General features: G+C 37.6%; 1 protein-coding gene across 2 annotated transcripts in view; it reads right to left on the bottom strand.

Moving 5' to 3' along the window:
• Positions 1-14,237, bottom strand: part of LOC138971029 (uncharacterized) — a 417,720-nt gene that overhangs the window by 133,697 nt on the left and 269,786 nt on the right. The window lies entirely within an intron of this gene.

The following is a 14,237-nucleotide window of genomic DNA, read 5'->3' as shown; positions in this document are numbered from 1 at the left end:
CAAACAGGTGAATATTCTGTGTGCTTGTCCAAAACTTCCGCCACATCGTTTGGGTTCTGTGGCCTGTTTTGAACACACAAAAATTCCATTTACTTGAATATCCGCATTTTCCAACTAATTTGTAAGTCGTCAAACAAAGTGTTGGAAGTAACATAGGACCATATGCCTTACTACTTTCAACACAAATAAAATGTATCAAGTAGTTCAATTAATTCTTATGAATTTGTAAAAGTCGCATTGCAGATCGAGTATCAGGGTTTCTGAACTTTTTGGTACGAGTGTACAATAAGATTGGTCGGCTTTGATAAATGTCGCGATTGCGTTTCGAGTTCAATCACGAGGTCGAATTTATCTCTAAAAGCTCACTGCGGCGAGCTCAAGATAATCCGTTCCACGACAGCTGAATCGATTTAACCGATTTTTGTGCTGTTATGTTGTGTGTAGCAGCAGGCTCTTACGCGTAGCAGACTCACTATGGACGCAAATTTATGGCACAATTATGTACACCAACATCGTAGTAGAAAGCACCTCTACTAACTATTTTATTACTGCTTACCTGAACACATAATTATTATGTTATACATATACAGAAGAACATAGATATTACATCTCTCCTGCCAGCAATTACCATTCTTCAAAAGATGTTATTTTATTTTGTTGTTCATATGAATATTGTTGAGACAATATGCTTTTTGAAAAAAAGTAATGATTGTTTTCCTATTTGCATCCTGCTTATAAATACTCGCTTGTGTGTTTGCAGAATACAGATTATGGAGGTTTTTATTGTACTTAAAACATACCGCCTTTACCTAGTAAACCATTTAGTTCATCGCTAGTTTGTTGTCGAGACGTTAATTCACAACACATCGGAAATCAAAAGCCGGTCTGTTTTATGTGCAGATTGAGGATGTTTGTTTTTTTAATGTTTTTAAACAAATATGTTTAATGATTGTCATACCCGACACCTGTGTCAATCTTCTAACTTAAATGATTGAAAATGTACTAACTACTATAAGTACTTTAATAAGGCGCATCAAGGTCACTGTTTTCTTCAATAATTTGCCATCAGGTTCGTTTTGAGCATAGGAGATGAATCCACATCAAACTAAATGACTGAATGTTATGTCTACAATACAATACAATACAACAATACAATAACTTTATTAATCTCTAAAAGAGAAATTGCATTGCTGAGCTTTTGTGTCCGTAATAAAACATACATAAAACATTCAAAAATAAACATTTGTTCTTTGTCATTCATACATTCTTGTGTTCTTATACATTTCTTCAATTCATACATCAATATTCTATCATACAAGTGTTATTCTCCCTCTTTTGTATAAGCCAGGATGTGCATTTGCACAGGCAATTAATACATTTAAGGACGTGGTGATATTGTTACGTTATTTTTGTTAGAATGTATATGTATTTGATGTTTAAATAGTATGGTTTTTATTCATGTAAAGCGCGGAGAGCACAGTTCACTGTGGTTCGCGCTATATAAGCTCTCATTATTATTATCATATGTCCAAGAAAGTCGGACTGGAAATTGTTAAAACTGCTTGAGAATTTATGTCATACTTTTAGCTTCTTGTTGTCATATACTACATGCCATGGAGATGATGATTTTTCGATTTACGTTTTAAATAGTGTTGTGCATGAGTGTGTGTTAAATGTTACTCTATGTAATTTGTGTTGAATATTTGCTTTTTTGTACTCGGCCACACACTGCAGCTATTTGTGAAATGATAACGTAATATTGTTTTATAGCATTTATTATGATGAAGGATGAATAAAAGAAAGAGATACAGCGTACGTTCGACAAAAAGTGACGTAGATACACATAATTGTTACAACTCACACATTGCTATTTGCCAGCAGTTACCAAATCTCAAAAGAACTTTTTTGTTTACTAATTTGTTGTTCATATGGAATACTGTTTTGACAATGTCCTTTTTGCAAGAAGGAATAATTGTTGTCTCATTTTGATCCTGTACTTATACGAATTATCGCGCACGTGTTTACAGAATAGAGAAGATAGAGATAGTTGTACTTAAAACATACCGTCGGTAGTAAGTTTCCCCAAACGATAGTGAACTGGCTTGGCTACTACAGAAGTTCCGTTCAACTGGAAGAGAAGACCTGCCTTCTTGTCAAAGACAAACTAAGGTATAACTGGACATTGACAACAGAGTAGATCTCTTGTGCGAGCTTATACAGATGCATGCGTAGGTTTGAATGGAATATTCACACAAGGATGCAGATAGTTTGGAAAAGATTACTATTTGCTCATATCTCCTAAAAGAAGTTAGATTCAAAAAGTCTCGGCTACGTAGCCTAGAATGTCACGTGGGCACACAAGCTGAGTTGTGAAAAATTCAACGCCGGTGGTATATTGTACCTGCCTTGACAAAACTAATTACTTAATTATTTAATTACCTAATTAAGTCAATAGCCGTTTTCAGTTGTGTCATCGAATTACATAACATGAGCATGATTTCGAAAGACAGATTAATCCCTTTTTAAAACCCACCACCACCACCACCACCACCACCACGAACAAAAACAACAACAACACAAAAGAAAAACAAGTCGCGTAAGGCGAAAATACAATATTTAGTCAAGTAGCTGTCGAACTCACAGAATGAAACTGAACGCAATGCCATTTTTCAGCAAGACCGTATACTCGTAGCATCGTCAGTCCACCGCTCATGGCAAAGGCAGTGAAATTGACAAGAAGAGCGGGGTAGTAGTTGCGCTAAGAAGGATAGCACGCTTTTCTGTACCTCTCTTTGTTTTAACTTTCTGAGCGTGTTTTTAATCCAAACATATCATATCTATATGTTTTTGGAATCAGGAACCGACAAGGAATAAGATGAAAGTGTTTTTAAATTGATTTGGAGAATTTAATTTTGATATTAATTTTTATATATTTAATTTTCAGAGCTTGTTTTTAATCCGAATATAACATATTTATATGTTTTTTGAATCAGCAAATGATGGAGAATAAGATAAACGTAAACTTGGATCGTTTTATAAATTTGTATTTTTTTTTTACAATTTTAAGAATAAGAATAAGAATACTTTATTATCTCATAGAGAAATTCAGGCGTGGTACATAACAATAGTACAAACAAGACATTGATTTTACATAAAACATATAGCACTATATAATAGGGCAGGTTATAGAAACACCTTCCACATACCTCTCTGGACATTCCTTGCATTGTTCTTACGCATTCAGACATGAACACATCCATGTCTCATTTACACATCGCACACATGGACATTCTTATACGCTCAACTTACCCATTCACACATGGACATTCCACCACGCTCCACTTACACATTCTTATACGCTCCACTTACACATTCACACATGGGCATTCTTATATGCTCCACTCCCACATGGACATTCGACTACGCCCACTTACACGTTCACACATGGACATCTTTAAAGCACTGCGCTTACAGTCATTCTCGCACACCTGCGCGTATAACGAACTATGGCTAAACATCATTGCAAAATATCATAGCATACAATATATCAGAAAATATACGGTTGTACATAAAACCAATACATACATGTACATTACTACTGATTGCACTGGCAGAAGAGGGGCTGGGTCGGGTATGTGGATGTGTTTACATGTTGCTAAGGGTGATGGATTTGGGGATGAAGCTGTTTTGCAGCCGGAGTGTCCTAGCTTTGTGCGTGCGAAGTCTACGGCCAGAGGGAAGGAGTTCATAGAGGTGGGCAAGGACATGGGACCTATCTGAAGCTATCCGCCTACTCTTTCTCACCACACGCTTTTCATACAGGGACTCCACACTTGCTTGCTGCCTGCCAATCACCTTGCTACTGACATTCACCATTCGCACTAAGACATTCCTGTTCTTCACACTCAGACCTCCATACCAGGCCACAAAACCGAAAGTGATGACAGACTCAATGAAAGAGCGGTAGAAAGTTTGGAGGATAGAAGGGTTCACATTCAACTTCCTAAGTTTCTGAAGGCAGTAGATGCGTGACTGACATTTTTTGTGTATGAGGGTGGTGTTTGCATTGAAGGACAGCTTATCATCGATAACTGTGCCAAGATACTTATATTCAGTCACACGCTCAACAGTCACACCATCAATCATCAGGTCAGGGACAGGGGCAGGGTTTCTTCTAAAATCTATCAGAAGTTCTTTGGTCTTTGTCACATTTAGGTCTAAAAAGTTGTCTTTACACCAGGCGTTGAAACGTTCTACTTCTGCAAAGTAAGTTGCGTCACTATTGGAGAGATCTTCTAGCGCTGTATCATCTGAATATTTGATAAGAAGGGTGGAGTCAGTGACCAATTTTTCAGATTTTTAATGACCAAAGTCATTAATTAATTTTTAAGCCACCAAGCTGAAATGCAATACCGAAGTCCGGGCTTCGTCGAAGATTACTTGACCAAAATTTCAACCAATTTGGTTGAAAAATGAGGGCGTGACAGTGCCGCCTCAACTTTCACGAAAAGCCGGATATGACGTCATCAAAGACATTTATCAAAAAAATGAAAAAAAACGTTCGGGGATTTCATACCCAGGAACTCTCATGTCAAATTTCATAAAGATCGGTCCAGTAGTTTAGTCTGAATCGCTCTACACACACACACACACACAGCCACACACACACACGCACATACACCACGACCCTCGTTTCGATTCCCCCTCGATGTTATTTAGTCAAAACTTGACTAAATATAAAAATGACCGGAGCGAACACACAGGAAACATTCGAAGACAGTGACGCTCGTTATCAAGTGTTTAGTCAACGAGAAGTGTGGACATGTCTATCATCACAAACCTTTATCATTCAAGTACTATTCAAGTTCTATGTGTGTAATATCCCCTGTTTAGCCATTGAATCACGGAAATATGAAGTAAAATACAATTCTAACATTGGAGAAGCTTTGTCATAAACGATCCATCTCCAGGGAAAACATACTTTCAAACAGCCTACACAGATTTTCAGTGCTAACATGGTGAGGCTCATACTCTCTACTGCAGCGTGTGGGATTTGCGTTAATAATTTTGGTAGGTGCAAGATGTGTGTAGGAAAGAAGAAAACCAGGAGAACTTGTGAAACGTTTCTATTCAAAGAGTTTTTCTTTTGTCAGCATCGCTTTTAAACAACATTGTTCCTCGCTGGTTCTCCTTGAATTTCATATCCGGTATCCTGTATTCGCCGTGGCCTTCACAAACACACACACACACACACACACACACACACACACACACACACATACACACATACACACGTACCCTCACACACACACACAAACATTAACCCAGACCAACAAAAACTTACATACAAGTACCAAAGAACAAATGTGCAAAACACGTAAAATTCAACTGGTTTCCATTCTGAGATCCCACCTGTTGTGCGATACATGTTAAAAAAACAAAACAAAAAAAGCTCATTGAAAATCGTGCCGTCGCAACAATAGACTTGAAAATGAAACAGGAAGTTAAATGCACATAGGGGTAAGTTTGACACCGTGTGCTTGCAAAGTCAGTTGAGTCTTTGGTGTCGGCACACTACTGCTGTGTGGTTTTGCTTAACACATTTCTTCTCGCTTTGAGGTAGGGACACTTTTTATGTACTTTGTATACTTTTAAATTACTTTCTAAATAATTTACGAAATGAATACCGCTTAGCTATCTGTCATTCAAAAACATAGTATATGCTTTAAGTAGTAAACTGTCCTGTTTAAGATCTTGTTACGTTTAACATACAGGGTGGTCCAAAAAAATGTAGACAGTTTTGCGTGCCTGTCATTTCTGCTACAGGGCTCCCACCTATTCTTTTTCACCTGGAATGTCTCACACAAGCATGACAGTTTAGTAAGGCACAGTTTTTTCTTCTTTGCAACATCATTTCTGGGCGTAGTTCAATAGTTCATCACATTCTCAATCCAAACACCTCGTCTCTGGATTACGGCTGCGACACGGACATTGAAGTTGTTGATAACTCTGTCCAAGGTCTCGAGTGGAATCCTCCTGATTTCACGAAGAATGTTCTCCTTTAGCGCTTGTATTGTCTGTGGATTGTTGTGGTAAACCCTTTCCTTCAAGTACCCCCAGAGAAAGAAATCTGGAGGAGAAAGATCTGGGGACGAGGTGCTTGGATTGAGAATGTGATGAACTATTGAACTACGCCCAGAAATGATGTTGCAAAGAAAAAAAAACTGTGCCTTACTAAACTTTCATGCTTGTGTGAGACATTCCAGGTGAAAAAGAATAGGTGGGAGCCCTGTAGCAGAAATGACAGGCACGCAAAACTGTCTACATTTTTTGGGACCACCCTGTATGTGATTGAGGTATGATATATTGCTTGTGGTACAAGAAATCTTCACAGCTAGTATACACAGTCCCAATGACGGCGAACGATATTTTTTCTTGCGTGTTCCCATCTCCAGAAAATGTAAACCAGCACTCGGATCTGCCTGAAACATTGGCATCTTTTGCCACAACCATGTTTTGCTTAGAAAGCAAAGTCATGATTTTTGGGGCGTAAAATCCTAAATTAATATGAATATTTGTGTGTTTCTTTTGGAAAATGTACGTAATACCACTCGAATAGTCTAGAAGAAACACAGACTTTGGTCAGCCTATTGGTCATATAATCTGAAATTTTGAATGCAATTCGAACTTTAGTGGAGGACCCCCTCAAAAATGGCCGCAAAACGTGCTTTTGTTGGCCTCTGAAATGGTTGACACCTACCACCTTTGACAGCAGGCTACACAAAGACTAGAGACAATACGCTCTGAACAGGACATTGAATGCCCTTTCCAATGGTAGACAAAAGTGTTTGGTTTGTACATACTATTATTCTGCTTTTTTTGAAGATTTTAAAATACGGGACTATGGTTTATTTGCCAGGTCGATTTATAGGGGTGACCTTGTTTGACAGGCTGTCACGGGATGCCTATACAAAGTGCCATCATACGGAAAAATGCCATAAACAGCTGCCACACGTACCTTTTCCAGCATATAAAGTTCAACTGAAATTAATTGCGTTTTAATGCTTTTATTAGCGTGCGAAATGTGCTGCAATAATTTTTGGCCAAGTTTATATCTATTTATTTGGCGCATTTCGTCCTAGAAATTGTCATTGTTGAGCAGTTTAAGTGTCGTAAACAAGGAGTCAACAAACTAACTGTCCATGTGAATTATTCTACCTATTAAAAACGGTCCTCATCGGAATTTAACCACTTATGCATTTTGCTGTTTCTGTGATTCAAGTTGACGACAGGCAATGAAGAGTTTTCGATGGCAGTGTCAAGTACTCAGTTATTGCACTATGCATAATGCATATGGTATGCTTCACAATACAGCGCTGAAATGAAACGCGGCTGTTGACAAAGCGAGACCTAGTGTCGTGCATTTTGCAGCGTTTCTGAGACGTGCGGACGCTTTACAAAAAACATCAAAGAGCTTCTGTTACATTCTATTCTCCGTCTTGCTTGCCGATCTTATTCTTAACCTGTTCACAATAAGATTCCCTATGGCAATCCGAATGGTGCAAATGTCCCTTCTAGCTCTTGATGTCTAAATAACGCGTTATTTAGCTAAACAATGCTTTATTTAGCTATATCATGCATTATTTAGCTAAATAATGCATTGTTTAAATTAAACAATGCATTATTTACAGATACAGAAAAAAGAGAGCACAAAGCACTAAATAATGCATTGTTTAGCATAAATAAGAGATTGTGTTTGTAAATAACTCATTATTTATAAATAATTACGCGTTTTCTCTAAACAATATATTATATGTAAATAAAGTGTTATTTAGATAAATAAAATATTATTTAGATAAATAAAATATTATTTAGATAAATAAAATACTATTTAGATAAATAAAATATTATATGTAAATAAAATATTATTTATCTAAATAAAATATTATTTAGATAAATAAAATATTATTTAGATAAATAATTTATTATTTAGATAAATAATTTATTATTTAGATAAATAATTTATTATTTACTGTTTTTGCCTTGAAATAGTATTATTACACTAAATAATGCTTTATATAGTTATATAATAGGTTTCCGCTATATAATTCATGATTTGGTAAATAATACATTATATACCGTAAATAAAATATTATATACCGTAAACAATTCATTGTTTAGCGCATCGCGAAGCCGTTTTTTCTCTTGTTGTTTTTTTCCACGTGTTTCCGTGGATCCGAGAGAGCGCTGTTGATTCTCCACTGTCTTGGCAAACCCAGTATCCGGTACTCCACATCCGGTTCCGCCAAGGGACTGGGTGGCCGAGTGGTAACGCACTTGCGCTCGGAAGCGAGAGGTTGCGTGTTCAGGCCTGGGTCAGGCCGCAATTTTCTTCCCTCTTTCCTAACCTAGATGGTGGGTTCAAGTGCTAGTCTTTCGGATGAGACGAAAAACCGAGGTCCCTTCGTGTACACTACATTGGGGTGTGCACGTTAAAGATCCCACGATTGACAAAAGGGTCTTTCCTGGCAAAATTGTATAGGCATAGATAAAAATGTCCATCAAATACCCGTGGGACTTGGAATAAAGTAAAAAAAAAAATTCCATCTCACACGGCATTAAGTCTCAGGAAACATGAATACACGCATGCAGGAAAAAAAAATATGGGTAGCGCCGTGTGTATGGCAGCTCGCTTTCCCCGGGGAGAAAGCAGCCCGAATTTCCATGAGGGTAACCTCACTGGACTGTAAATCTTATCCAATCCAATCCAATCCAATCCAATCCAAATGTAATCAAGATGGCTACACAAGCACAAGGGAACGTTCCCGCTGAATTGATCAGAACTCTAACTACAGCGGTTGTCCAGGAACTGGCACTGCAAAGGGTTCGTATTTTAAAGTTTTATGGGGGAACATCTTTTACATCTGGACATGGAGAATGAACGACTGCGAACGAAATAGCTGCTGTTGTACCATCAGTTGAAGTTAGCCACCTGACAAGAAGATGGTCGGAAGCGAAGCGGATGTAGCTTTAGTACGCCGAGACAGATGCTAGTTGTCTGATTGGTCAGTTTGAGAATCAACAGAGCTCTCGTGGATCCACGGAAACACGTGGTAAAAAACAACAAGAGAAATATCGGCTTCGATGCACTGCGCTAAACAATGAATATTGTTTACGGTAAATAATATTTTATTTACGGTATATAATGTATTATTTACCAAATCATGAATTATATAGCGGAAACCTATTATATAGCTATATAAAGCATTATTTAGCGTAATAATACTATTTCAAGGCAAAAACAGTAAATAATAAATTATTTATCTAAATGACGGGCGCTGTGGCGTGGTGGTAAGACGTCGGCCTCCAAAGCGGAAGGTCGAGGGTTCGAATCCCGGCCGCGGCCGCCTGGTGGGTTAAGTGTGGAGATTTTTCCGATCTCCCAGGTCAACTTATGTGCAGACCTGCTAGTGGCTTATCCCCCTTCGTGTGTACACGCAAGCACAAGACCAAGTGCGCACGAAAAAGATCCTGTAATCCATGTCAGAGTTCGGTGGGTTATAGAAACACAAAAATACCCAGCATGCTTCCTCCGAAAGCGGCGTATGACTGCCTAAATGGCGGGGTAAAAACGGTCATACACGTACAATTCCACTCGTGCAAAAACACGAGTGTACGTGGGAGTTTCAGCCCACGAACGCAGAAGAAGAAGAAGAAGATTTATCTAAATAATATTTTATTTATCTAAATAATATTTTATTTATCTAAATAATATTTTATTTACATACAATATTTTATTTATCCAAATAATATTTTATTTATCTAAATAATATTTTATTTATTTAAATAATATTTTATTTATCTAAATAACACTTTATTTACATATAATATATTGTTTAGAGAAAACGCGTAATTATTTATAAATAATGAGTTATTTACAGACACAATCTATTATTTATGCTAAACAATGCATTGTTTAGTGCTTTGTGCTCTCTTTTTTCTGTATCTGTAAATAATGCATTGTTTAAGTTAAACAATGCATTATTTAGCTAAATAATGCATGATATAGTTAAATAAAGCATTGTTTAGCTAAATAACGCGTTATTTAGCTAAATAATGCGTTATTTAGACATCAAGAGCTAGAAGGGTCATTTGCACCATTCGGATTGCCATAGTTCCCACTCTGCACATGAAGTAGGCAGGGTGTAGATGGCTGACACGTGTCATCGTAATAAGATATTTTTCATTTAAGCCCAGACAGATCTGTACTGGTGGAAGACATCGCTTACACGGGCAGCAAAGTAACGTTTCATCTAATGATATTGCACTTGAGTCATCCTTTTCTTTTCTACTTCACAGATCACAGAGTGAAACGCATAATCCTGCTCGTGTAATTACTTGCACCACCAGGGATCTGTGCAGGTGTTTGTCATAGAGTGAGGGCATCCTTCCACTTGGACACATTCCAACAATCAACAGTGTGTCTGCTTCCTGCGTAGTGAAGGGATTTTGTTCTATAATCTGATGTCAATAACTGTCAATTACGAAATAACCTATTAGTAAGAAAAGCAAAATGCTCATACGACGTACCTTCGAAATAAGTTACATACATCAGAGCAAATCATGTGCTGTTCTAGCTAGTTCCCGGAACATTTTTAGAAAACAATAATTCTTCTTTTTGACACAAACTCTACCCCACTGAAACGGAAGTACGGAAGCCTGTCAGAGTTATTGTTATTGAATCTGTTGACAATCTCCTTCCTGCTTTTCTGCTTGCGATTGCAAAAAGACCTTTATGGTTCTCTTCTCTTCACATACTACTTTCAGTTCACTTACCTGCTTGGTTCACAAGAAATGTGTTTTTGTATTGCTATCCTATTACTGTATTACTCTGTTCCAATGTTATTCTTTGACATACATTTTTGTGGGGTTTTTGGTTTATGTTTTGTTTTTGCTTTTGTTGTGGTTGGGGTGTTGTTGGGTGTTTTTTGGGTTTTTTTTTTTTTTTGGGGGGGGGGGGGGAGGGGATATTTTGCTTGATGGATAGACAGCCAACAACAAAAAGCAGTGTTTCGAATTGACTGACGTAGCCCCGCGATCGACGTTATCTATTTGCATGAAACAATCGTCTTGGTATTTTCGCCGGTATTTTGCTCTGTCTTTAATGCATATGAATGCAGAGACTAGTTGAAAGTAATTTAATGAACCTCCCTAGAAGATGTTCAATGAGTATATTGCCGGTGTTCATCGAGAATTGTACACCGGTAATCTGATCAGTCACAGAACATGTTACATTCTAAACCCATCTTGGTGAAGTACAATAATCAATATTCCCAGATGAGGGTCACATGCTAGCGAATAATAGAAGCTGTGTAAAACAAAAGTCTACTTCTTAAATAGAAAAACACAGCAGTGAGTAAAAAGATATTATTTCCACTAGGTTACTCATAACTGCTGGATAATTATTACATGTGCAATTAAACTAAGTGTTTGCACAAATATATGCTCTCTAAAGTGCAATGGTTGCAGGGCGTCGATACGAGGTTATCAGAAGAGGGAAGAACCAAGAACACTTAATCTTTATTAGTATTTGTTCTTCGTCTGTCTGCACTTGTCTTAACTGTAGGATAATGCATCTTCAATTAAACTAAGTGTATGCAAATATATGAATTTCTTTTTAAAGTGCAATGGTTTTTGGACGATGATACGAGGTTATCAGGCAATCACAAGAGGGAAACAGCCAAGAACACTTAATCTTTTTTATTATTTGTTTTTTGTATGTCTGCACTTGTCGTCTGGTTCGGAGACACTGAGCACCTGTTAATTTGTTGGCTGATGCATGATTATAACGATATTATAATTCTATTTTTCAGCTGTCAATTTCTCTGTGTTTTGCTTCCAAAATGAGGTCCCGGTCAAGCTCGTACTGTCTTGCGCTGTTCCTGTTTATTCCTAGCATAGCGACCCAGACCTGTTCTGAGCCACGGTAAGCTAGATGATCCAGTGTATTGGACTTATCGAACCTACTGAATTATAGAGAGAGAGAGAGCGGGGGTAAAAGAGAGAGAGAGACAGAGACAGAGAAACAGAGAGGAACAGAGAGAAACAGAGACAGACAGACAGACAGACAAAGACAGAGACAGACTCAGAGAGACAGAGAGACAGACAGACAGAGAGAGAGAGATAGAAAGAGAGAGATATAGAAAGAGAGAAAGAAAGAGGGAGAGAGAGAGAGAGGGAGAGAGAGAGAGAAAGAGAGAGAGAAAGAGAGAGAGTGTGAGAGAGAGAGAAAGAGAGAGAGAGATAGAGAGAGAGAGAGAGAGAGAGAGAGAGAGAGAGAGAGCTCGAACTCGAAAACTTTATTACCGAGGGATGACAGCATTAGGTCCATATGGTCCTTTCTTACAGCTAGTCCCTACTTTAATACACACATGAAACGAAGAACAAGCTAGTATGAAGAATAAGAAATAGAAATCAAATAAAACACAATCATGTAGGGAAAAGTATTAAAACAAAATGTAAAAAAAAAGTGTGCTTGTTAATTATGGAAGCATACAATACACTCTTTCACGCATCCTCACACACACTCGCACAAATTGTACACCGACTTAGACGCAAGTTAGTTAGTTAGTTAGTTATTTGTTGCTTTTTGGGTCCAGCGGACCATACAGGCCAAATCAGGAAGAGAAGTCGCAAGAGAAGTGCTTTCGGAGCTGTCTTTTAAAAGAAGATAATGACAGACATGACTTGATATCTACAGGTAGTGAATTCCAAAGGAATGCACCAGAATAGGAAAAACGAGTTTTAAACAAATCGAAGCGGGGCCTTGGCAAGACAAGGTTATTTCGAGTGTTTGAATGATATGACGGAGATGATTTGAAGAGTTGTATAAGATATTCCTGATAGACGTCTTTATACATAAATGAACATTTATTATACAAAAGCTGCTTCTAAAACTTAACATCCCAATACTTTTCATCTTTTCCTTTGTAGAAAGAGATGGACTGGGCAGAACTAGCTGGAGCGAGTTCAGCTTCTTCAAGTAAACTTCACTACGCCCGTCCCATACTATGGGAGCATAATCAATATGGGGTTTTATTTGGGCATTGTAAAATAGTTTTCTTGTGTCCAGATTAATAATGCTTTGTAACTTTGACAAAAGAAACAGGTTTTTAGCCATTTTCTTGCGGATTCCATTGATGCGAGTCTGCCATTTGAGATTATTATCAACAGTAAGTCCCAGTAAACGGTGCTCAGCTACTTGCTCAATGGAGTGCTCATTTAGGGACAGACTCAGAGTCATTTCTGAAAGTTGATGTTTTTGGCGAGTGCTGATTATCATAGACTTTGTTTTAACTGGATTAATAAACATACGATTTGCAGAACACCACTCAGAAACATCGTTTAGGCTCTGTTGCAATTTGTCTTGAATTTGTGCAGGGCTGTTCCCTGTTGCATGTAAGGTAGTATCATCTGCTAACAAATGACACTCAACAGATTCAGACTGTAGGTACAGGAGCAAATCATTTATATACCTGCAAAATAAAACAGGTCCCAAAACAAACCCCTGTGGCTCTCCACATTTCACAGTGCCCTGAGAAGAGTACGTATCGTGTACGTATACAGATTGAACCCTCTCTCTAAGAGGAACAAGTCGCGTAAGGCGAAATTACTACATTTAGTCAAGCTGTGGAACTCACAGAATGAAACTGAACGCACTGCATTTTTTCACACGCCGCTAGTGCAAAAGGCAGTGAAAGTTTACGAGCCTGTTCAGCGCGGTAGCGGTTGCGCTGTGCTGTATAGCACGCTTTACTGTACCTCTCTTCGTTTTAACTTTCTGAGCGTGTTTTTAATCCAAACATATCATATCTATATGTTTTTGGAATCAGGATCCGACAAGGAATAAGATGAAATTGTTTTTAAATCGATTTCGAAAATGTAATTTTAATCATAATTTTTATATTTTTTTATTTTGCGAGCTTGTTTTTAATCGGAATATAACATATTTATATGTTTTTGTAATTAGAACATAATGAAGAATAAAATGAAAGCAATTTTGGATCGTTTTATAAAACAATAATTTTAATTACAAAAGACATTTATCGAAAAAATGAAAAAAACGTCCGGGGATATCATAAATGTCAATCGAGACGAGGGTCGTGGTGTATGTGTGTGTGTGTGTGTGTGTGTGTGTGTGTGTGTGTGTGTGTGTGTGTGTGTGTGTGTGTGTGTGT

The sequence above is a fragment of the Littorina saxatilis genome, linkage group LG7, assembly GCF_037325665.1.
Source record: "Littorina saxatilis isolate snail1 linkage group LG7, US_GU_Lsax_2.0, whole genome shotgun sequence".
NCBI lineage: Eukaryota > Metazoa > Mollusca > Gastropoda > Littorinimorpha > Littorinidae > Littorina > Littorina saxatilis.
Note: the sequence above shows the minus strand (reverse complement) of the source record. Positions and strands in the feature narration are given on the sequence as shown.